The sequence below is a fragment of the Sus scrofa genome, chromosome 5, assembly GCF_054392235.1.
Source record: "Sus scrofa isolate SSC_HxYL_T2T_F1_AM1 chromosome 5, Sscrofa_HxYL_maternal_Yorkshire_Landrace_v2.0, whole genome shotgun sequence".
NCBI lineage: Eukaryota > Metazoa > Chordata > Mammalia > Artiodactyla > Suidae > Sus > Sus scrofa.
The window spans coordinates 19,003,726-19,028,588 of NC_139387.1; the positions used below are offsets into that span (position 1 = coordinate 19,003,726).

General features: G+C 41.0%; 1 protein-coding gene, 1 long non-coding RNA gene and 1 pseudogene across 9 annotated transcripts in view; 2 read left to right on the plus strand and 1 right to left on the minus strand.

The window, feature by feature from the left end:
* Positions 1–24,863, minus strand: part of TFCP2 (transcription factor CP2) — a 63,640-nt gene that overhangs the window by 30,313 nt on the left and 8,464 nt on the right. The window lies entirely within an intron of this gene.
* Positions 16,921–18,475, plus strand: LOC146403180 (large ribosomal subunit protein P1 pseudogene; annotated as a pseudogene). The gene is made up of 2 exons (XR_014804644.1): positions 16,921–17,383; positions 18,380–18,475. The product of XR_014804644.1 is annotated as a large ribosomal subunit protein P1 pseudogene (transcript).
* The window catches only part of LOC146403181 (uncharacterized), a 329,068-nt gene continuing 324,060 nt past the window's right edge, over positions 19,856–24,863 (plus strand). The window contains exon 1 of the long non-coding RNA XR_014803229.1: positions 19,856–22,886. This is a non-coding gene — a long non-coding RNA (uncharacterized LOC146403181). The remainder of the gene's footprint in view (positions 22,887–24,863) is intronic.

Below are 24,863 nucleotides of genomic sequence, written 5' to 3' on the forward strand. Positions count from 1 at the left end.
TTGATGTCAACAGCAAATTACAAATTTATATAAAGCAGAGACAGAAGAACATCTCAATTCTTGTTTTCCTTTTGTCTTTTCTATAAAGAAAAACCATCTTGAGACTAGAAAAAGAAGACCAAATATAGGATTAATGGATCACGATACATAAGGAGATTATCAAAAAGTGCCTGGAATGAAATTATGTTCCTGGATGAAATTATATACCAGGAGAATTAAAGAATGTGCAGATAAGATTGGTGACACTCCGTAAATGCAGACAAATCTCATGAGTCTGATAATGCCAACTATCACATGAGATTTTTATGTCTGTAGTGTCAATTTTCAAAATGAAAAGAGGAGTGCCCTGGTGGCCTAGTGGATAAGGATTCAGCATTGTCACTGCAGTGGCTTGGGTCACTGCTATGGTGCAGTTCAATCCCTAGCCTGAGAACGTCCACATACCACGAGTGCATCAAAAAAAGTAGTGTTTTTTTTTTTTTTTAAAGAGTAGTTTATGGAGTTCCCGTCGTGGCGCAGTGGTTAACGAATCCGACTAGGAACCATGAGGTGGCGGGTTCGGTCCCTGCCCTTGCTCAGTGGGTTAACGATCCGGCGTTGCCGTGAGCTGTGGTGTAGGTTGCAGACGTGGCTCAGATCCCGCGTTGCTGTGGCTCTGGCGTAGGCCGGTGGCTACAGCTCCGATTCAACCCCTAGCCTGGGAACCTCCATATGCCGCGGGAGCGGCCCAAGAAATAGCAACAACAACAACAACAACAACAACAACAACAAAAAGACAAAAGACAAAAAAAAAAAAAAAAAAAAAAAAAAAAGAGTAGTTTATGAGTATTTAGGCAGGGCATCAGGGATCGCAAGAAGCCCCAACCAAATGATCTCCTTTTTCCTTTTTATAGTTTGACCAGGGAATGCTATAAGAATAAATTTTTTTGGATTTTGGTAATATATAAAATAGTCTCTCCTGATATCTTTGTTGAAGGTGAAAAATATGAATTCTGTATCTTAAGTTGCGTTGAGATAATTATACAACAGCATCCAAAGAGTGCAGGTAAGTGGACGAAGCAGGTTTAGTGACAGGCCACAAGACCCCAGAGAAGGCGGTCTCTGCAACATTTTTTATAAATAAATGACTAGGGTAAGGACACTCAAGAGGATGATGATCAAATATGCAAATGACAGGAATCTGAGATGAGAAAGCAATATCATATATTATAGCATCAACTTTTAAAGTAATTCTAATTGGCTGGAATAGGATAAATCTAACAGGATAAAATTTCATAAGGATAAATATAAGTCATGCACTTAGAACTAAAAACAACAAAATGGCCCAATATACGTGAGAAAGGTGTAGGGCTTTTTAAAAAATCTATTTCAATGAGACAAATAATGTAATATGGTTGTGAAAAATGCTGATATCAGGTTTCACTTAAAGTCTTAGCACAGAGAACAAACTTGTGGTTGCCAAGGGGGAGTGGGTTGGGGGAGGGATGGAGTGGGAGGCTGAGGTCAGCAGATGTAAGCTATTATACATGGAAGGGATAAATAACAAAGTCCTACTGTGTAGCACAGAGAACTATAGCCAATGTCTTAATGATAAACAATAATGGAAAAGAATATCAAAAAAGAATATACATACACATACATGTAAAACTGAATCACTTTGCTGTACAGCAGAAATTAACACAATATTGAAAATCAACTGTACTTAAATTAAGAAAAAAAAAAGGAAAGTTCGAGGATCTCTATGCAAATCAGATTACACTTAACTATTATGCTTAGTTCTGAGTGGAGAACTTTGAAAAAGAAGACTTTGGAGTTCCCGTCATGGCTCAGTGGTTAACGAATCTGACTAGGAACCATGAGGTTTCGGGTTCGATTCCTGGCCTAAGTGGGTTAAGAATCCAGTGTTACTGTGAGCTATGGTGTAGGTCTCAGATGCGGCTCGGATCCTGTGTTGCTGTGGCTCTGGCGTAGGCCGGTGGCTACAGCTCCGATGAGACCCCTAGCCTGGGAACCTCCACATGTCACGGGTGCAGCCCTAAAAAGACAAAAAAAAAAAAAAAAAAAAAAAAAAAGAAGATTTTAACTTAAATATAAGTCATGATACCATAAAATTCCTAAAAGAGAACACAGGCAAAACATTCTCTGACATGCTAATGTCTTCTTAGGTCTACCGAGGCAACAGAAATAAAAGCAAGAATAAACAAATGGGACCTACTCAAGCTTGTAAGCTTTTGCACAGCAAAGGAAACCATAAACAAAAAGAGAAGAACCTATGGATGCGGCAACATAGGTGGAACTAGAGATTCTCATACTAAGTGAAGTAAATCAGAAAGAGAAAGACAAATATCATATGATATCACTTCTATGTGGAATCTAAAATATGGCACAAATGAACCTATCTATAGAATAGAAATAAACTCATGGACACAGAGAACAGACTTGTGGTTGCCAAGGGGAGGGGGGAAGTGGGATGGGACTGGGAGTCTGGGGTTAGTGGAAACAAACTATTGCATTTGGAGTGGATAAGCGATGAGGTCCTGCTGTATAGCACAGGGAACGATATCTAATCACTTGTGATGGAACATGATGGAGGATATTATGAGAAAAGAATGTATATATATATGTATATACATTATACATATGTCACTTTGCTGTACAGCAGTAATTGACAGAGCATTATAAATCAACTATAATAAAGAGTTTAGGAGTTCCCGTCGTGGCGCAGTGGTTAGCGAATCCGACTAGGAACCATGAGGTTGCGGGTTCCGTCCCTGGCCTTGATCAATGGGTTAAGGATCTGGCGTTGCTGTGAGCTGTGGTGTGGGTTGCAGACGCGGCTCGGATCCCGCGTTGCTGTGGCTCTGGCGTAGGCCGGGGACTACAGCTCCAATTAGACTCCTAGCCTGGGAATCTCCATGTGCCACAGGTGCGGCCATAGGAAAGACAAAAAGACAAAAAAAAAAAAAAAAAAAAAAAAAGACAAAAAAAAAAGCTGTAGAGAGTGTGGGGAAAAGGGAACCCTGTTGGTAGGAATGTAAACTGGTGCAGCCACTATGGAGAACAGTATGGAGGTTCCTCAAAAAAAACAAAAAATAGAATGGTCATATGACCCAGCAATTCCACTCTTGGGCATATATTCAGACAAATCTATAAATCAAAGAGAAACATGCACCCTAATGCTCACAGCAGCACTATGCACAATAGCCAAGACCTGGAGACAAACTAAATGTCCATCGACAGATGAATGGATAAATAACATGTGATACACACACACAGAGGAATATTACTCAGCCATTAAAGGAAAGGAATAATGTCATTTGCAGCAAACTGGATGGACTGAGAGATTATCATACTGTGTGTAATAGGTCAAAAAGAAAGACAAATAAATACTATAGGGTGTCATTTACATGTGGAATCTAAAATGTGATACAAATGAACTTATCTATGAAATAGTAATAGAATCAGACAAAGAGAACAGATTTGTGGTTGCCAAGCGGCAAAGGGGGGCAGGAAGGGCTGGACCGGGAGTTTGAGATTAACAGATGCAAACTATTATACATAATGGATCCCATTATTGAGCAAATATAAAATTAAAAAGAAAACTTTAAAAATCTAAGGAAAGAGGTAAGTGAGGATACATAACATCATGTCCATTTGAAGAGTAAGTAAAGGAAATGATGTCTGAAGCAAAGAAGTTTTGTTAGGTCTATTCTATAAAGAGACTCAATTATCAGTTTAGTTTTTGGATTTTGTTTTTGTCTTTTTAGGGCCACACCCACAGCATATGGAGGTTCCCGGGCTAGGGGTCTAATTGGAGCTGTAGCTGCCGGCCTACACCAGAGCCACAGCAACGCTAGATCCGAGCTGTGTCTTTGACCTACACCACAGCTCATGGCAACATCAGATCCTTAACCCACTGAGGCCAGGGATTGAACCCGCAACTTCATGGTTCCTAGTCAGATTTGTTTCCACTGCACCACAAGGGTACTCCTCAATTATCAGTTTAGGATTGAACTGGTCAGAGTTGGCCTCATTTCAAAGACTAATATTAAATAAATCAATTATATATCACAAAATCAATTTTATGATTTTATTATTCTAGAGAGAGTAAATGTTTTGAGCCTGTTCAAATTTTATTTTTTATTTACTTACTGTCTTTTTAGGGCCACACCTGTGGTATATGGAGTTTCCCAGGATAGGGGTCTAATCGGAGCTACAGATGCCGGCCACAGTCGCAGCCACAGCCACGCCAGATCTGAGCTGCGTCTGCGACCTACGCCACAGCTCATGGCAATGCCAGATCCTTAACCCACTGAGCGAGGCCAGGGATGGAACCTGCAACCTCATCATTCCTAGTCAGATTCGTTTCCACTGCACCACGATGGGAACTCCTGAGCCTGTTCAAATTTTAGAAGCTGCATCAGGATAGGTCCAGAGATCCTATGTATTATTAGAAAATACAAATAGGTATATAATGGCCTCTAGTACATAGGAAATATCACTAGTTCACTGCTGTTACAGTCCAAAGCAGATTCTTCTACAGCATCTGCTACAGAAAGCAGCAACCGAATGATAACTATAAAAGCTTGTATACTGGCTAGACCAGCTGGCTTATAAAATTTGTCTATATATATTCAAAGCTTTTGTTTGTCTATGTTCAGCAGTAGTCAGTAAATGGTGTATCTTTTTAGCTCAATAATTTTTCTAACAGAAAGTTTCTGACATCATCTATTCCCCATTCTGTGCTCACTTTCCCCGAACCAATTTACAATTTACCAAGTTCTTTCATTTATGCCTCACTATAGCTAAATAGTTGCTAGACAGTTTCTGTCTAACTGTATCAGGGCAATTACTGAAACAGGGCTTGGGGAAAAAATGAAAATAAATGAGGATAAAATCTAAACCTAGGAGTTCCTATCGTGGCTCAGAGGAAACAAATCTGACTAGTATCCGTGAGGACGCAGGTCTGATCCCTGGCCTGGCCTAGTGGGTTAAGGATCTGGCGTTGCCGTGAGCTGTGGTGTAGGTTGCAGACGTGGCTTGGATCCTGCATTGCTGCTGCTGTGGCGTAGGCCAGTGGCTACAGCTCTGACCTAACCCCTAGCCTGGGAACTTCCATATGCTGCGGGTGCAGCCCTAAAAAGAAAAAAAAGAAAAAATCTAAATCCAAACGTAGCCTTATATTATATAACAGAGAAATTGCGTAAGATTCCATAACCAGGCTGCTAAATGTGGCTTTGGTAGCGAATCTCCAAAAATGGCCTCTGATGATGTGCTTCTCCTGGTAGTCATACACTTAGGTGGCCCTTCTTTCACCTTGAATCCAGGCTACTGCCTTGCTCTAACAAAGACAAGGTGTAGGAAACAGGATATGCCTGTTTCTGGCCTAAGGACTAATCTTTAAGAAAGACTGTCAGCTTTCACTTTTGTGTTTTGGGGAACCCTGAACTGCCAGGTAAGAAGTCTGGCTACAGTGCTAGAGAGATCACATGGAGTGGCTATTATAGAGGGAGAGGCTCTGAAGCTAAGGGGTGGGGGCTGGGGGAGGTGTGGAAATCCAGCCACTGCAGTGTTCCAGCGGAGCCTAGAATTAGACATACGATGTTCCAGCCCAGGCCCCCAGATGATCGCAGCCTCAGCTGATACCACATGAAGCAGATCTACACAATCTATAGAGTCAAGAAAAGTTATAAATTGCTGTTGTTTCAAGCCACTACATTTTGGGGGTGGTTTGCTAAGCAATAAGCCCTTGTTCCAATGTTTCTCAGGAATTCTTTACAACAAAACTCAACAGTAGTGGAGTAAAGGAAGATATTAATGCTTCCTTACTCAGAATAGCTTAATTAAAAAAAATTAAAAAAAAAAAAAAAGGAGTTCCCGTTATGGCGCAGTGAAAACGAATCCGACTAGGAACCATGAAGTTGAGGGTTGGATCCCTGGCCTCGCTCAATGGGTTAAGGATCTGGCATTGCCATGAGCTGTGGTGTAGGTCACAGACACAGCTTGGATCCCGTGTTGCTGTGGCTGTGGTGTAGACCGGTGGCTACAGTTCCGATTAGACCCCTAGCCTGGGAACCTCCATATGCCATGGGTGCAGACCTAGAAAAGACAAAAAAAAAAAAAAAAAAAAAAAAGACAAAACAAAACAAGACAAAAACTCTCACATGCAAGAATCAACATTGCCAAAATGACTATACTACCCAAGGCAACATACAGATTCAGTGCAATCCCTATCAAATTACCAATGCATTCTTCACAAAACTAGAACAAAATACTTTAAAATTTGTATGGAAACACAAAAGACCCTGAATAACCAAAGCAGTTTTGAAAAAGGAAAACAGAACTGGAGGAATCATGATCTCTGACTTCAGTCTACTACAAAGCTACACTCATCAAAACAGTATGTCACTGGCACAAAAACAAATACAAATCAGTGGAACAGGATAGAAAGCCCAGAAACAGGAGTTCCCATTGTGGCACAGCATAAACGAATCTGACTAGGAACCATGAGGTTGCTGGTTCAACCCCTGGCCTTGCTCAGTGGGTTAAGGATCCAGCATTGTTCTAAGCTGTGGTGTAGGTTGCAGATGTGGCTTGGATCTGGCATGCTGTGGCTCTGACATAGGCTGGCAGCTACAGCTCCGATTCGACCCCTAGCCCGGGAACCTCCATATGCCACAGGTGCGGCCCTAAAGGACAAAAGCAAGCAAGCAAGCCAACCAGCCCAGAAATTAACTCAAGCACCTATGGTCAACTAATCTATGACAAAAGAGGCAAGAACATACAATGGAGGAAATACAGTCTCAATCAAGTTTATTTACAGTCCCTTTATCACTATTCAAGAAACCAATGGAGTTCCTATTGTGGCTCAGCAGGTTAAGAACCCAAGTAGTATCCACGAGGATGAGGGTTCAATCCCTGGCCTCGCTCAGTGGGTTAAGAATCTGTCATTGCCACAAGCTTCAGCGTAGGTTGTAGACGTGGCTTGAATCCAGCTTTACTGTGGCTGTGGCATAGGCCAGCACCTACACCTCTGATTCAACTCCTAGCCCAAGAATTTCCCATATGTCAAGGTGCAGCCATAAAAAGAGAAAGAAATCAACACAACGAAAGACAACTCTTCCGTATCAGACTGTAATTCAGCTACTTAAGGACTGGGACATTATCTACTTCAATAGATTTTTTTTTTTTTTTTTGGGTCTTTTTGCTATTTCTTGGGCTGCTCCTGCGGCATATGGAGGTTCCCAGGCTAGGGGTCGAATCGGAGCTGTAGCCACCGGCCTACACCAGAGCCACAGCAACGTGGGATCCGAGCCGCGTCTGCAACCTACACCATAGCTCACGGCAACGCCGGATCGTTAACCCACTTAGCAAGGGCAGGGACCGAACCCGCAACCTCATGGTTCCTAGCCGGATTTGTTAACCACTGCGCCACGACGGGAACTCCTTTTTTTTTTTTTTTTTTGATATTTTTTAAAATACTCAGAAATGTTCCTAGTTGTACTAGAATCACTTTAATAGTTATTTCATTTATGCCTTAAGTTAGTCTTTTGAGTAGACATAAAATTTGTGGTTTTTGGAAAATCAAATGTTTGAAGCTTACTGTGATTCATACATTCATATTCCTCTACTTGTATGTTAGCACTATTTCTCTTTACTTTGTAATAGACATAAACTTCTTCTCCTAAAGGGTAGTTGATTGGATGATAAAATTGCATTGGTTAACCAAAAAAAAAAAAAAAGAAAAAAATACTCAGAATCAACAGATGGTGCTCAATCTAAAGTGACTCTTCTTCCGACTCATCCTTATTGAATCACTTTTGGCTCTCTCATTTTTAAACTCATGTAGCACCTAACTCTCCATTGCAAAGCAACAACAACAACAAATGCCGCTAAATCCAACAGCCAACATATTCATACTGAATACTCTTAAAAACTGGCAATCCAGGCATCTCCCTTGTGGCACAGTAGGTTAAGGAACTGGCACTGTCATTGTAGCAGCTCAGGTTGCTGCTGTGGCAAGGGTTAGATCCCTGGCCTGGGAACTTTCACATGCCACAGATGCAGCCAAAAAAAGAAAAAGAATCTCCTGGGGAGTTTTAAAACCCACCTCCAGGCCACAGCCCATGATTTAAGCTCCCCCTCCCCAGACCATACCCCACGCTAGCTAAATCTGAACTAGTGGAGGAGAGGTTGGTGAGCTCACTTAGTGCTGAGTCTAGGACAAAGTAATGAGCTTGATCTCAGTGGTATCTAGGGTGACCACTTTTCTGTACCAAGACCTGATGTTACAGAGGTCCCGGGTGAGCCACCTTGAAACATCATCACTAAGGGTAAGGGAGTTTGTTCAGGTCTGTGCATCTCCGTCACCACAACTGGAGAGAAAACACTCACCTTGACATTGCGTTTAGTACATTCTTTCAAAACTTTTTTTTCTCCAATCACTTATTCAACAAATAGTCTTTGAGCACCTACTGTTTCAGGCCCTGTTTAGGGGCAGAGGTATAGCAATAAAGAAGTTATAGATAAGGTTCCCTTACCTAGCAGAGCGTCACTGTCATCTAAATTTCTACCTCTGCACAGCAACAAATCTTACTAAATGATTCTATCAACAACCACTGTTTTCCTACATTCCCAGTTCATTGTCCTTACGGTAGTACTAATACTTGAGAAAGCACAAATAAATTAATAATTATGTAACTCAAAAGGGCCTACTATGTTTATAGTAGGTGTTGTATACAACTCGGCCCTGAGTAGCTTACTCTACTCCTCTCCAACTTCAAACCCGGAACACGGTTTCTGGAATTTTTTTCCAGATCTCAATACTGGGCTTAATGTTCTTTATGCACTTTAAGAAGCGCTTCTAGGTTTAAACCATTCTTCAGCATGGCTAGGAGACTGGAGGTTTGAACTGTTGTCATTCCTTATACACATCAAAGTTTACCCCCAAATGAAGCTAATTTCTTTTTTCCCTCAAAGTCTTTGAATCTCCCTCATTACTGCTCTGCTAAATTATTTGCCAATTACTACGTATATTCCATCTATATAAGCAATGTGTTTTTTATTTTTCCTTTAAAAGAAAGTCACTAAAAAAGGTCTCATTTCAAATGTCTGCAGGCCTTACTTACTCTGGCAGCTGACAAGTATCTGACCAATGTCAGATGCACACTTACTTCCAGAGAGCTTGTAAGATTAAAAGTTTAATCAAAGAAACCTGAATCAGCAAAGCTCTACCTCAGGAGATTTGCCAGATATAGGCCTGCTTTCTCAGGTTTTTTCCTACATTACGGGATTAGCTCTTATCAGCCTACAAACTCATTAAAACACTGCTAATTGAAAACATCACCTGTGGCATCATTAGTACCAGGCTCTTTTATTCCATTTCTGAAATCACTGACTCTTCCCATTTAGAAGATGAATGGCAACCATGGGTTATATATTCCAGGAAATCTAACAGTTTTGATGTAAAAAGTAGAACTTCCATCTCGGTATTCAAAGAGCTCATAGCCAGCATCATATTATGATCTATCTGGAAAAACAGTAACAGGTTTTTGTTTTTGTTTTCCCATGACTATGGAAAACCACACTTAGGCCCTTATATTGCTGAACCTCAAAGCTTCTTTTCAGGTTCAGAATATCTACCTAAATAGTATAAGCAAATTTATCCAAGTTTTATCCTTTATTATTACTCAATGCCCAGCATAAAGCAGTGCCAGTTCAAAACACTCCTAGGGGGGAGTTCTCGTTGTGGCACAGCGGAAACGAATCTGACTGGAAACCATGAAGTTGTGGGTTCGATCCCTGGCCTTGGTCAGTGGGCTAAGGATCCGGGGTTGCTGTGAGCTGTGATGTACGTCACATGCAGCTTGGATCTGGAGTTGCTGTGGCATAGGCCGGCAGCTATAGTTTCGATTAGACCCCTAGCCTGGGAACTTCCATATGCCTCGGGAGCAGCCCTCCCCCCAAAAAAAATTCCTGAAGAAAAAATGTAATAAAGAGCTCCTGTTTAGGGAGTTCCCTGGTGGCCTAATGGGTTAAGGTTCCAATATCCCTGGCCTAGGAACTTCTGCATGCTGTGGATGCAGCCCCCCCACCCCCCGAAAGAGCTCCTGTTCAATGCTCCAAAGATATTTTTTTTCATTCTGTTTTTTTGTGTTTTTTTTTGCTTTTTAGGGCCTCACTCTTGGCATATGGAAGTTCCCAGGCTAGGACCACAGTTTCCTGAGCTGTAGCTCCAATAAGACCCCTAGCCTGGGAACTTCCATACGCTTCGGATGTGACCCTAAAAAGAACAAAAAGAACAACAACAAAAAAAAGAGTATAAGAACCTCATTTGTCTTGTCGTCCTATTGTTAACTACTAAGTGGCAGAGCAGGTACTAAATAAGTAGCATTTAAATAAATGAATACAATCATCATCCTCCTATTAGAAAATCTAGATCTTTATATTTATTTACTCATTCATTCATTCTTTCTTTTTTTCCTGCCCCAAAGCATATGGAGTTTCCAGGCTGGGGATTGAACCTGTGTCCCAGTGCTGCATAGATTCTGCAGATCCTGTTGCATCACAGCGGGAACTCCAGGTCTTTATAATTAGGCCACTCAGCAAACATGACTCAGTTATACCTGTGGCTGTCCAGAAAACATTGCTATCATTTATATTCAAATCTCTGTTGAGCATACAAAGAGTGTGTACCCCTGTGAAGAGTGCGTAAGTATTTCCATGTTACTTGCAATTGCTTCTCCAAATGTAATTTTGCTAATTACGTATCATGTACAATACATCTAAGCATCTTTCATTACCAAACCTACAAACCCACCTACCCTTGAAACCTCTTCTCCTTCACTCCTGAAACAATAAAGGCAAAGTTCCTCCTCCTAGGAAAGGCTAATCCTGACCCAAAGACTTAGAATCCACGTGTCCTCAGTTCCCAAGAACTTTATTCTCTTGACTGTCCCGATGCATGTTCCAACAATCTCCCTCTACTGGCTTATACTGATTAGCATATATTCATATTTGACTATCTCCCATTAAAAACAAAAAAACTTCTTATATCTCTCTTCAGCCATTGCTACGCTTCTTTGACTTTACATAACTAAAATTGTCTATACATTCAGAGTGTCCATTTCCACTAAGCTGCCACGGGAACTCCCAACAGAAAAACTCTTTTTTTTTAATTGTAGATGGTGGTTTTTATTTTTATTTATTTTTTAAAATCTTTTTATTTTTTAAAATATTATTTTCCCAATACAATTTTTTTTTCTACTGTACAGCATGGTGATCCAGTTACATATACATGCACACACTCTATTTTCTCACATTATCATGCTCCATCATGAGTGACTAGACATAGTTCCCAGTGCTACACAGCAGGATCTCATTGCTAATCCATTCCAAAGGCAATAGTTTGCATCTATTAACCCCAAGCTCCCAATCCACCCCACTCCCTTCCTCTCCCCCTTGACAACCACAAGTCTGTTCTCCAAGTCCTTGATTTTCTTTTCCCAACAGAAAACTCTTGTTCTTCCTCCACACCTGCCTGGGCTAACTGCCTCCCCACCACCTCCTCCACCCTTGCACTGAATGGCAAACAATTCATCAAAATTGAACCCTTGAAGTCATTCTAGATTGGTACTTTTCCCTTATTTCCATGTCTACTAAGTCCTACAAATTTTTTTTTTCTGTCTTTTGTCTTTTTTAGGGCCGCACCTGAGGCATAAAGAGGTTCCCAGGCTAGGGGTCCATTTGGAGCTGTAGCTGCTGGCCTACATCACAACCACAGCAATGCAGGATCTGAGCCACATCTGCGACCTACATCACACCTCATGGCAACACCGGATCCTTAACCCACTGAGCAGGGCCAGGGATTGAACCCATGTCCTCATGGATATTAGTCAGGTTTGTTATCCACTGAGCCATGATGCGAACTCCAAGTCCTCCAAGTTAGAATTTTTTTTTTTTTTTTTGTCTTTTTGCTATTTCTTTGGGCCGCTCCCGCGGCATATGGAGGTTCCCAGGCCAGGGGTCCAATAGGAGCTGTAACCACTGGCCTATGCCAGAGCCACAGCAGCGCGGGATCCGAGCCTTGTCTGCAACCTACACCACAGCTCACGGCAACGCCGGATCGTTAACCCACTGAGCAAGGGCAGGGACCGAACCCACAACCTCATGGTTCCTAGTCGGATTCGCTAACCACTGCGCCACGACAGGAACTCCCAAAGTTAGAATTTTTAATCTACAAAATATATCTTGAGTTCATCTTCTTTTCAGTAGATTATAGGAATTCAGAGGGTAGGCCCTGGAGGTTGACTACTAGAATTTAAATCACAGCAATAGTAACTGTTAGCATTCATTGAGATTTGTTGTTTTTTTTTGGATTGGTTTGGTTTGGTTTTGACTGCCCCACTGCATATGGAGTTCCTGGGCCAGGAATCAGATCCCAGCCGCAACTGCAACCTATCCTGCAGCGGCAGCAATGCTGGATCTCTAACCCACTGTGCCATGCTGGGGACTGAACTTGAGCCCCAGGCACTGCAGAGATGCTGCTGATCCCATTGCACCACAGCAAGAACTCTGATCATTTACTGTTTGACTGACACTCTCCTAATTATTTTACATACATTAACTCATTTAATCTTCATAAGAATCTCATGAGGCAGGTTTTATTATTATTTCCATGTTAAATTAAATAAAGCATCAGAGCTTCAGTAACTTTTCCCATCCTGATGGAATCAGAATTCAAATTCCTAAATCTGGTTCCAGATCTCACTATGCTACGTTGCTTCTTGGAACAAAGAGACTAAACATAGGGAGATCAGCTCAAAGCTAATACAACAGTCTAGGTAAGAAATAATGAAAATCTAAATCAGCCATGAAAGTACGGATGCAGAAGTGACAAATTCATGAAATGTACAAGTAAGACCCAAATAGAGAGTTTTATAATGTTCAATGATTGAAAGACTGATTATCCATAAAGGTGTCAATTTTTCCCAAATTCACCCAATCAATATTCCAATAGATTCAACTTGACAGACTGATTCTAAAATTTGTATCACTTGGCAAAACCAAGAATAGTCAAGATAACTCCTGAAGAAGAAAAAGATAAGAGATTTACCCTGTCAGATATTAAATATTATTTCAAAGCTTTAGTAATTAAGATAGCATGGTACTGGAGTTCCCGTTGTGGCTCAACTGTTAACGAACCCAACTGTCATCCATGAGGACGCAGGTTGGATCCCTGGCCTCGCTCAGTGGGTTAAGGATCCAGCGCTGCCGTGAGCTGTGGTGTAGCTCGCAGACAGCTCAGATCCCGTGTTGCTGTGGCTGTGGTTAGGCAGGTGGCTACATCTCCAAATGGACCCCTAGCCTGGGAACCTCCATATGCCTTGGGTGCAGTCCTAAAAAGACCAAAAAAAAAAAAAAAAAAGCATGGTATTAACTCAGACAAATTAACCTATGTACAGAACCATAAACCAACCCCAAATATACAGAAATTTGATTTATGACAGAGTTTGTATTGCTAATCAGTGAAGAAAAGATGGACTTTTCAATAAAAAATGTTGAAAAAATTGGATATCTATGTGGGAAAAAATGAAATTGGGTCCTTAATAATAACCAATACAAAATTCAATTAAAAAAAAAAAAAATCAGGGAGTTCCCGTCGTGGCTCAGTGGTTAACGAATCTGACTAGGAACCATGAGGTTGCGGGTTTAATCCCTGGTCTCGCTCAGTGGGTTAAGGAACCAGCGTTGCCATGAGTTGTGGTGTAGGTTGCAGGCGTGGTTTGGATCCCATGTTGCTGTGGTGTAGGCCGGGGGCTACAGCTCTGATTAGACCCCTAGCCTGGGAACCTCCATAAGTCGTGGGTGCAGCCCTAGAAAAGACAAAAAAAAAAACAACAAAAAAAAAAACAAACAAAACAAACAAAAAAAAATTTAAGTGGATTAAAATTTAAGTGTGAAAAGCAAAAATATAAGTTTTTTTTTTTTTTTCTTTTTTGGTTGCCCTGCAGCTTATAGTTTCCAGGCCAGGGATCAGATCCAAGACACAGTTGCAACCTAAGCCACAGCTGCAGCAAAGCCGTATCTTTAACCTGCTGTAGTGGGCTGGAACCTGTGTCCCAGCACTCCCAAGACACCATTAATCCCATTGTGCCACAGTGGGAACTCCAAAAAAGTAAAATTTTTATAAGACAATATAGAAGAATAACCCTACGGCCTTAGAGTAAGGAGGAATTTCTTAGATATTAAAATCATACACATAAAGGAAAAGATTATTATAATACACTAAATTAACAACTCTGGAACCAATGACACATAAAGTGAAATGACAAGTCATAACCTGGAAGAAGATACAAGCTATACACATAAATAACAAAAGATGGTGATCCAAAATATACTTTAAATTCCTATAAATTAATATGAAAAAGACCAACCCCTCCCCTGCAAGAAAAAAACTGAATACTTACTTCTCAGGAGTCAACACAGATAACACAGTAATACATGAAAAGGTGATCAGACACATAAGAAATCAAGAAAATGCAAATTAAAACCACAATAAAAATCTACACCCACTAGATTGACAAAAATTAAAAACACTGACTAAATAAAGTACTGGCTAGGCTGTAGAATAACCAAAACACTTAAAACTTGAAGTATACTAGGGAAAACAATTTAGTATTATTTTGTATGACAAAACTTCAACATCCAACAATTTCAATATTCCTACAATCCTTCTGCCTGGAGTATCTTCTCTATCCCTGCAAAGCTTAACTCTTCTTTCAAATAAAGACCTTCAGAAGGTAGAAGTAGTATTGCTATGTTCTGAACTCCTATAGTACATTATCTAAAAGTATTTTTGGCATATAAATTTTTACCTGCATCATACCTATTTGTATACAAGTCTTATCTTCTCTATCAAATTGTAAGCAAATAGAGAACAAGTATCTGCTTGATTTGTCTCTTAATCACTATAACACTAGACACAGCACCTGCATATGGGAGCATATGTCAGACTCAAAACTGTACAAAACCTAGCACATAGGAGGCACTCAAATTACTTGTTGAATGGGTGAATAAAACTCTGCTTAGCCACTGAGTGACCCAGGACTTGTGTACACCAAACATGAACTAACAGTGATGAAAATCAGAATACCAATTTGTGTATCCCAAGTCCCAAATTAACTTTTCCCTCAGATTCTAGTCTGATGACTCATAATGACAGTCAACTGAAACTACTGTGAACCAGGCGGATAAAGAATGAGGACAGGCTAGGAGGAGGTGGAAAAATGAAAAGAAGGTAACAAAGCAGGATAGTTAAGGAAGGACAAAATTACTGGATTGTAGGTCATCTTCTACAAGATTATAAGGGTAAGAAAACTAAGAAAGCAGGGAGTTCCCGTTGTGGCGCAGTGGTTAACGAATCCGACTAGGAACCATGAGGTTGCGGGTTCGATCCCTGCCCTTGCTCAGTGGGTTAACGATCCGGCGTTGCCGTGAGCTGTGGTGTAGGCTGCAGACACTGCTCGGATCCCGCGTTGCTGTGGCTCTGGCATAGCCTGGCAGCTACAGCTCCAATTCGACCCCTAGCCTGGGAACCTCCATATGCCGTGGGGGCAGCCCAAGAAATGGCAAAAAAACAAACAAACAAACAAAAAAAACTAAGAAAGCAAAGAAAAATCTATGGGCCTTCAGCAAACAAACAAAAACACCCATAAAACTAACACACAGGATAGGACAACTTAAAAAAATAAGGAAAGCTAGCCAGCAATAGATTATGTAGTGGAGACTTTTTCCCTTAATTATGGAGTATTTCACACATAGAAAAAAGTAAAAGAAAAAAAAAAAAAAAGCATAACAAATGCCTGTGTACACTCCACTCAGCTTAAGAAATTAACAGTTAAAGCCCTCTGTATACTTCCTCCATTATATCCCCCTTCAACTCACAGAAGCAACAGTATCCTGAATTTGGAGTTAAACAATCTTACTCATATCTTTGCATTTTTACAGTGGTGCCAATTTTTTTTTTTTTTTTTTTTTGTGGCTGTGGACACAGCATGTGGAAGTTCCAAGGCCAGGAATCTAACCTGTACCACAGCAACAACCCAAGCCACTGAACTGACAATGCCAGATCCCAATCCATTGTGCCACAGGAGAACACCCAGTGGTGCCATTTTTTTTTTTTTTTAAAGGTAGAGGATAAAAGATTACAATCTATTGAATAAAGTAAGAATTTATGAGGCTACATTGATAGAAATAAGGAAAAGTTCTTTCTTACAGTAGAAAACCAACAAATTTAAAAGGAAAACCTAATTAGAAAACCATCTATTAGCACCCATTATAACGATAGTTGATAAGGGCAAAAATCATCAATAAATGCTCAAGTTGATAGGTAACAGTTTGAAAATAGGTATTTACATACTTAAATCACAGAAGACAAAATAATAAATTTACAAGGAGGAAAAATGGCATACGTCATCTTAACTATATGATCTAAGTTAACACTGCCAGCAATGGAACCAATCAACAGCAGCACGTGCATCCTAATGTGACACACAAGGAACTCAGCACCACTTCCTAGGTATTATAACCCAAAGGGCATAAACGTAATTTCGTCACAAAGAAACGACAAACCCAAGCTGAGGGATAGTCTTAAAAATAACGGGCTTGTACTCATCAAATTGTCAGTGTCACAAAAATACAAAGACTCAAGGACTATTCAAAGATTAAAGGAGACAAGAGAGACACATCAAGTGAATCAACACATGATCTTGGGTATTCTGCTATAAAGGACGTTACTAAGACGATGGCAAATCTAAGTGCTATAGGCTAGATAACAGTACTGTGTCAGTGTCAAGTTCCTGATTTTGATCACTGTACTACAGTTACATAAGAAAATTTCTTGTTTCAAAAAAAGACATGGCTTTTCCTCAGCTGCCGCTAAGGTGCTTGGCCCTTCCAAGGAAGCTAAGGCCGTGTTGGGGTGAGGCCCTCACTTCATCCAGCGACTAGCACCGTGCCCGGCAGTGCCCTCCTGGCATTTGTCTGCATCATGGCCTCTGTCTTAGAGCTTGCCTGCATCTACTCTGTCTTTATCTTGCACGATGATGAGGTGACAGTCACGGAAGATAAGATCAACATCCTCATTAAAGCAGCAGGTGTAAATGTTGAGCCTTTCTGGCCAGGCTTGTTTGCAAAGGCTCTGGCCAATGTCAACATCAGGAGCCTCATCTGTACTGTGGGTGCTGGTGGACGTGTCCCAGCAGCTGGTGCTGCATCAGCAAGAGGTCCTGCCCCAACCACCACTGCTGCCCCCACTGAAAGGAAGAAAGTAGAAACAAAGAAAGAAGAATCTGAGGAGTCTGATGGTGATATGGGCTTTGGTGTTTTTTTTTTTTTTTTTTTTTTTTTGTCTTTTTAGGGCTGCACACATGGCACATGTAAGTTCCCAGGCTAGGGGTCTGATTGGAGCTGTAGCTGCCTTCCTATGCCACAGCCACAGCAAAGCCAGATCTGAGTCACGTCTTTGACCTACACCACAGCTCATGGCAACACCGGATTCTTAACCTGCTGAGCGAAGCCAGGGATCAAACCTGCAACCTCATGGTTCCTAGTGGGATTTGTTCCCGCTGCGCTATGACAGGAACTCCTGGCTTTGGTCTTTTTGATTGAACTTCTACAACACATTCTGTAATAAAAAACTAAGCTCTTTGCTGCTTAAAAATAAGATATGGAGCTCTCACTGTGGTGCAATGGGATCAGTGGCATCTTGGGAGCACTGGGACGCAGGTTTCACCGCAGCCCAGCACAGTGGGTTGGGGATCTGGCATTGCCACAGCTCCAGTCTAGGTTTCAATTTCAACTTGGATCTGCTCCCTGGCCTGGGAATTTCATATGCTGTGTGTGGGTTGGCCAAAAAAGAAAAAGACACACTGGGAGCTCCCACTGTGGCAAGCAGGTTAAGGACATGGCATTGTCTCTGTGGCAGTGCAGGTTCAATCCCCAGCCTGGTGCAGTGAATAAAGGATCCAGTGTTGCTGCAGCCATGATATAAGCTGCAACTGTGGCTCGGATTTGATCCCTTGCCTGGGAACTTCCATATGCCCTGGGTGTGGCCAGAAAAAAAAACAAAGACACAATGAAGTATTTAGGTGTTAAAGGGTATCACAATTGCAACTTACTTTTAAACAGTTGAGAAAAAAATAATTTTAGGAGCGTGAAGAGAGACAGAAAGAAAGATAAATCAAATTTAGTAAAATGTTAACATTTAAGGAATCTGGATGGAGGGCATGCATGAGTTCTTTGGACTATTTTTGTAAATCTTCCACAAGTCTGAAATTACTTTTTATTTAAATGAACAAAATCCCACACACTTACAAAGGCTTCTGTGGAGAAAACAGACTGGGTGGGCGTGGTGAGTGCTGAGTTAGAAGCAGCACAGGACCAATTAAAAGTAGATTACAGACAGAGGTCATGAAAGACAGCAGAGTAAGAAGCTCTAGGAGTTGTTCCCTTCATGGCTCAGTGGTTAATGAACCCGACTAGGATCCATGAGCATGCGGATTCAATCCCTGGCCTCACTCAGTGGGTCAAGGATCTGGCGTTGCTGTGAGCTATGGTGTAGGTCACAGACATAGCTTGGATCCTGAATTGCTGTGGCTGTGGTACAGGCCGGCAGCTACAGCTCCGATTTGACCCCTGGCCTGGGAACTTCCATATGCCACGGGTGTGGTCCTAAAAGTGCAAAACAAAACAAAACAAACAACAACAACAAAAAGAAGCTCTAGGAATTGGTCCTTTCTCCAAAACAACTATTGAGCTGGCAGAAATGCCTGAAGCAACTATTTTGAAACTCTGGAATCTAGTCTAACACTTTCCATAGCCAAAGGAGTGCTTATTGAGGAAAAAGGCTGGTAAATTTTAGTTAATTTCAGCATTTGGCATAGCACCTATCATCCTCCAGCTCCCAGACCCATGGTAGGCAGCAGTGGGAACAACAGCCCAAGATCCTGTTGCAGCTTGCTGGTGCAAGGGTGGGTAATAGGGATCCTGCCCTCTAAAAATCAAGGTTATATGTCCTGATCACTGCCTTTAATCCCTGAAGAGCTGGCAAAGAGGCTGAGCATTGCTTCAACCCCTAAGGCTGAAGTGGTTTTCCTAGCAGAGTGAGACAAGATTATTTAAAGAAACAGAACATTTTTTTTTTTTCTTTTCTTTTCTTACTGGATCCAAGCATTTAAGGAAATTTCTGTCAATACACTGACAGGATGGAGATAAGAGAAGAGAATTCAGCTACCATATAAAGCAAGAAACATACTCTGGGGAGTTCCCTGGCAGCTTAGTGGGTTAAGGATCCAGCGTGGCTTGGGTCACTGCTGTGGTGTGGTTTTTTTTTTTTTTTTTTTTTTTTTAAGGGCTGCACCTGCAGCATATGGAAGTTCCCAGGGTAGGGGTCAAATCAGAGCCACAGCTGATACCTATGTCACAGCCACAGCAACGCAGGATCCGAGCCGCATCTGCAACTTATACCACAGCTCATGGCAATCCAGATCCTTAACCCACTGAGCAAGGCTAGGGATCGAACCTGCAATCTCATGGTTAGTCGGATTTGTTTCCACTGCACCACAATGGAAACTCCAGCTGTGGCATGGTTTTGATTCCTGGCCCAGGAACTTCTGCATGCCATAAACATGGCCAAAAAAAGAAATATACTCTTTATAAAATAGCTTGGGGAATTCCCATCATGGTCCAGTGGTAATGAACCCCTCTAGTATCCCTAAAGATTCAGGTTCGATCCCTGGCCTTGCTCAGTGGTTAAAAAATCCAGCATTGCTGGGAGCTGTGGTGTAGGTCACAGGTGCGGCTCAGATCCCACAGCGTTGCTGTGGCTGTGGCACAGGCCAGCAGCTGCAGCTCTGATTGGACCCCTGGCCTGTGTACTTCTATATGCTGTGGGTTCAGCCCCAAAAAACAAACAAACAAAAAAAATAAGTCGCTAAACAAATAGGTAACTGCAGCTTTCATCAAGAAACAGCAGTAATCTCTAGGGAGGGAGCAGAATCTGATTTCCAGAGTTACGACATTACCATACAAAAAACAAAACAAAACAAAACAAAACACAAAGTTCTCAGCAAAAATTACAAAGCATACAGGCACACGAAAAAAATGCTCAATATTGCTAATTATTAAAGAAATGCAAATCAAAACCACAATTAGGGATCACCTCACATGGTCAGAATGGCTATCACAAAAAGCCTACAAATCTGGAAGTTCCTACGTGGCACAGCAGATTAAGGATCTTACATTGCTGCAACTGTGGTGCAGGTCACAACTACAGTGCAGATTCAGTCCCTGGCCCAGGGACTTCCACCTGCTGTGGGTGTAGCCAAAAAAAAGTCTACAAACAATGAACTCTGGGAATGCCCGTTGTGGCTCAGTGGGTTCAGAACCCAACATAGTGTCCACAGTGATGTGGGTTCGTTCCCTGGCCTTGCCCAGTGGGTTAAGGATCCTGCATTGCCATGAGCTGTGGTCACAGACATGGCTGGATCTGGCATTGTTGTGGCTGGGGCACAGGCCAGCAGCTGCAGCTCTGATTCAACCCCTAGCCTGGTAACTTCCATATGTCAAAGGTATGGCCCTAAAAAGAAAAAAAAAAGTCTGAAAAAAATATAACTGAATGATTTCGCTATACACCTGACACTAACACAAAATTGTAAACCAACTACACTTTGATTTAAAAAATTATGAAGCAGGGAGTTCCCGTCGTGGCGCAGTGGGTAACGAATCCGACTAGGAACCATGAGGTTGCGGGTTCGGTCCCTGCCCTTGCTCAGTGGGTTAACGATCCGGCGTTGCCGTGAGCTGTGGTGTAGGTTGCAGTCGTGGCTCGGATCCCGCGTTGCTGTGGCTCTGGTGTAGGCCGGTGGCTACAGCTACGATTCAACCCCTAGCCTGGGAACCTCCATATGCCGCGGGAGCGGCCCAAGAAATAGCAACAACAACAACAACAACAACAACAAAAAAAAAAAAAGACAAAAAAAAAAATTATGAAGCATTACATTACAAAGACAAAGGAAAATACAGCCCATTCACAAGAAAAAAGAAATTGAGAGAAACCATCCACAAGCAAGTCCAGATACTAGACAAAGACTTAAGTTAACTGTTTTAGTATGTTTAAAGAGCTGAAGGAAATTATGGACAAATAACTAAAGGAAATCAGCAAAACAATCTATGAACAAGTATGGAATAGCAATAGAAAGACAGAAGTATGAAAGGGTACCAAAGAGAAACTCCAGACACAAAAGTATAATAGCTGGAATTAAAAATTCAGTAGAGACATTCAATATCAGATTGACCAAGCAAAAGAAAGAGTCAGTGAACCTGAAGACAGGACAACTGAAATTACTCAGGCTGAGGAGTACAAAGAAAAAGCAATGAAGAAAAATGAACAGAGTCTAAGGGGCCTATGGTACACCACCAAGTGTACCAATATACAGGAGTTCCCATCATAGAGCAGTGGAAATGAATCTGACTAGAAACCATGAGGTTGCAGGTTCGATCCCTGGCCTCGCTCAGTGGGTTAAGGATCTAGTGTTGCTATGAGCTGTGGTGTAGGTCACAGATGCAGTTTGGATCTGGTGTTGCTGTGGCTCTGGTGTAGGCCAATGGCTACAGCTTCAATTAGACCCCTAGCCTGGGAACCTCTATATGGCGTGGGTGAGGCCCTAAGAAAGACAAAAGATAAAAAAAAAAAGAAAGAAAGAAAGAAACTTTTTAAAAAAAAGGTGTACCAACATACATATTATGGGAATTCCAGGAGAGGAAGACAAAAAAAAAAAAAAAAAAAAATTAAAGAAATAATCAAGAATGAACCAAATCGATGAAATACATATGTCTACACATCCAAGAAGTTCAACAAATTTCAAGACGATAAATCCAAAGAATTCCACACCAAGACACATTATATTCAAACTGTTGAAAAACAAAGAGACTATTCAAAGCTGCAGAAAGGAAGTAAGTCATCATATATGAGGGACTCTCACTGAGATTGATGCCAATATCTCATCAGAAACCAAGGTAGGCCAGGTGGGGGGATGCACTGGGGTTGTGGGATGGAAACCCTCTAAAACTGGATTGTGATGATCATTGCACAACTATAAATGTAAAAATTCAAAAAAGAAAAGAAAAGAAACCAAGGTAGGCCAGAAGGCAGCAGATGATATCTTTAAAGTGCTAAAAATAAAAACTATCATGCAAGAATTCTACAATGAAGGAGAAATCAAGACATTTCTCAACAAAAGATAGTTCATCACTACTTGACCTGTCCTATAGGAATGCTAAAAGTAAATGAAAGAATTCTAGGTGGTAACTCAAAGTCACACAAGGAAATAAAGATCATTACAAAGTCTACATAGATAAATATGCAAGGTAGCATATTGTATTTTTGGTATGTAATTCTCTTTTTGTTTATGATTTAAAAGACAAATGCATTAAACAATAATTATGAATCTATAGTAATAGATACATGATGCATAAAGTTATAATTTGTGATAATAACACCATAAAGAAGGGAAATGGAAAGGAACAGAGTTGATGTATGCTCTTTTTAAAAAATTGAGATTAAAAAAAAATAAAAAAATAAAAATTGAGATATAATTGACATATGACATTTATATTAGTTTCCGGTATACAACATAATGATTTATATTCAGACTGCAAAATGATCACCACAATAAGTCTAGTTTAATGTGTGTTCATGAAGCTAAGTTAGCACCAATTTGAATTAGATTGCTATAAACTCAGGATATTAAATGTAATCCCCACAGTAAACACTAAAAGGATAACTTCTGGAGGGGGCTATGCCCATGGCATGTGGAAGTTCCCAGGCCAGGGATCAAACCCATGCCACAGCTGTGACCCAAGCCACTGTTGTGACAATGCTAGATCCTTGACTCACTGTACCACAGAACTCCAACTTTTAAAATATACAAAAAAGGAGTTCCCACGGGGCTCGGCAAGTTAAGAACCCGACATAGTGATTGTGAGGATATGGGTTTGATTCTTGGTCTCGCTCAGTGGGTTAAAGATCCCATGTTGCCACAATCTGAGACAGAGGCCTGCAGCTGCAGCTCTAATTTGACCCCTAGCCCAGGAACTTCGATATGCTGCAAGTGTGGCTATAAAAAGAAAAAACAAACAAACAAACAAACAAAAGAAATGAAGAGGAAAACAAAATAGTACAACAGAAAAAATATAACACAAAAGAAGAAGGAATTAAGAAATAAAAAATATATAGAAAGCAAACAGCATAAGCCTATTCAATAAGTGGTGCTGGGAAAACCAGACAGCCACATATAAAAGAATGAAATTAGAACACTTCCTAACACCATACAGAAAAATAAACTCAAGATGGATTAAAAACCTAGATATAAGTCCAGATACTATAAAACTCTTAGAGAAAAACATAGGCCAAACACTCTCTGACATAAACCACAGAAACATCTTCTCAGATCCACCTCTTAGAGTAATGACGATAAAAACAAAAATAAACAAATGGGACAATTAAACTTAAAAGTTTCTGCACAACAAAGGAAACCCTAAACAAAACAAAAAGACAACCAAAGAATGGGAGAAAATCTTTGCAAATTAAAAAATTGACAAGGGCTCAATCTCCAAAATTTATAAACACCTTCTGCAGCTCAATAACAAAGAAACAACCCCATCAAAAAATGGGCAAAAGATCTAAATAGACAATTCTCCAAAGAAGACATACAGATGACCAACAGACACATGAAAAGATGTTCAACATCACTCATTATTAGAGAAATGCAAATCAAAACCACTAGGAGGTACCACCTTATACCAGCCAGAATGGCCATCATCAGAAAGTTTACAAACAGGAGTTCCCGTCATGGCTCAGTGGTTAACGAATCCGACTAGTAACCATGAGGTTGCAGGTTCGATCCCTGGCCTTGCTCAGTGGGTTAAGGATCCGGTGTTGCGGTGAGCTGTGGTGTAGGTTGCAGACGCGGCTCGGATCCGGCTCGGATCCCGCGTTGCTGTGGCTCTGGCACAGGCCGGCGGCTACAGCTCTGATTGGACCCCTAGCCTGGGAACCTCCATATGCCGCAGGAGCGGCCCAAGAAATGGCAAAAAAAAGACAACAACAACAAAAAGTTTACAAACAATTAAGTGCTGGTGAGGGTGTGGGGGAAAAAGGAACCCTATTACACTGTTGGTGTGAATGTAAATTGGTACAACCTCTGTGGAAAACAGTATGGAGATTCCTCAGAAAACTAAAAACAGAATTACCATTTGATTGAGCAATCCCACTCCTGGGCATCTATCCAGAGAAAACCATGACTCGAAAAGACACATGTACTCAGATGTTCACTGCAGGACTCTATCCAATAGCCAAGACATGGCAACAACCTAAATGTCCATTGACAGAGGAGTGGATCAAGAAGATGTGGTATATATACACAATGGAATATTACTCAGCCATTAAAAGGAAAAAAAATGGCATTTGCAGCAACATGGATGGACCTAGAAATTATCATGCTAAGTGAAGTCAGTCAGACAGTGAGACACCAACATCGAATGCTATCACTTACATGTGGAATCTAAAAAAAGGACACAATGAACTTCTTTGCAGAACAGATATTGACTCACAGACTTTGAAAAATTTATGGTTTCCAAATGAGACAGGTTGACGGGTGGGGGGATGCACTGAGGGTTGGGGATGGAAATGCTATAAAATTTGGTTGTGATGATTGTTGTACAATTATAAATGTAATAAAATTCATTGAGTAAAAAAAAAAGCACAAAAGCAGAAATAAACCCTTCATTATCACTATCACTAA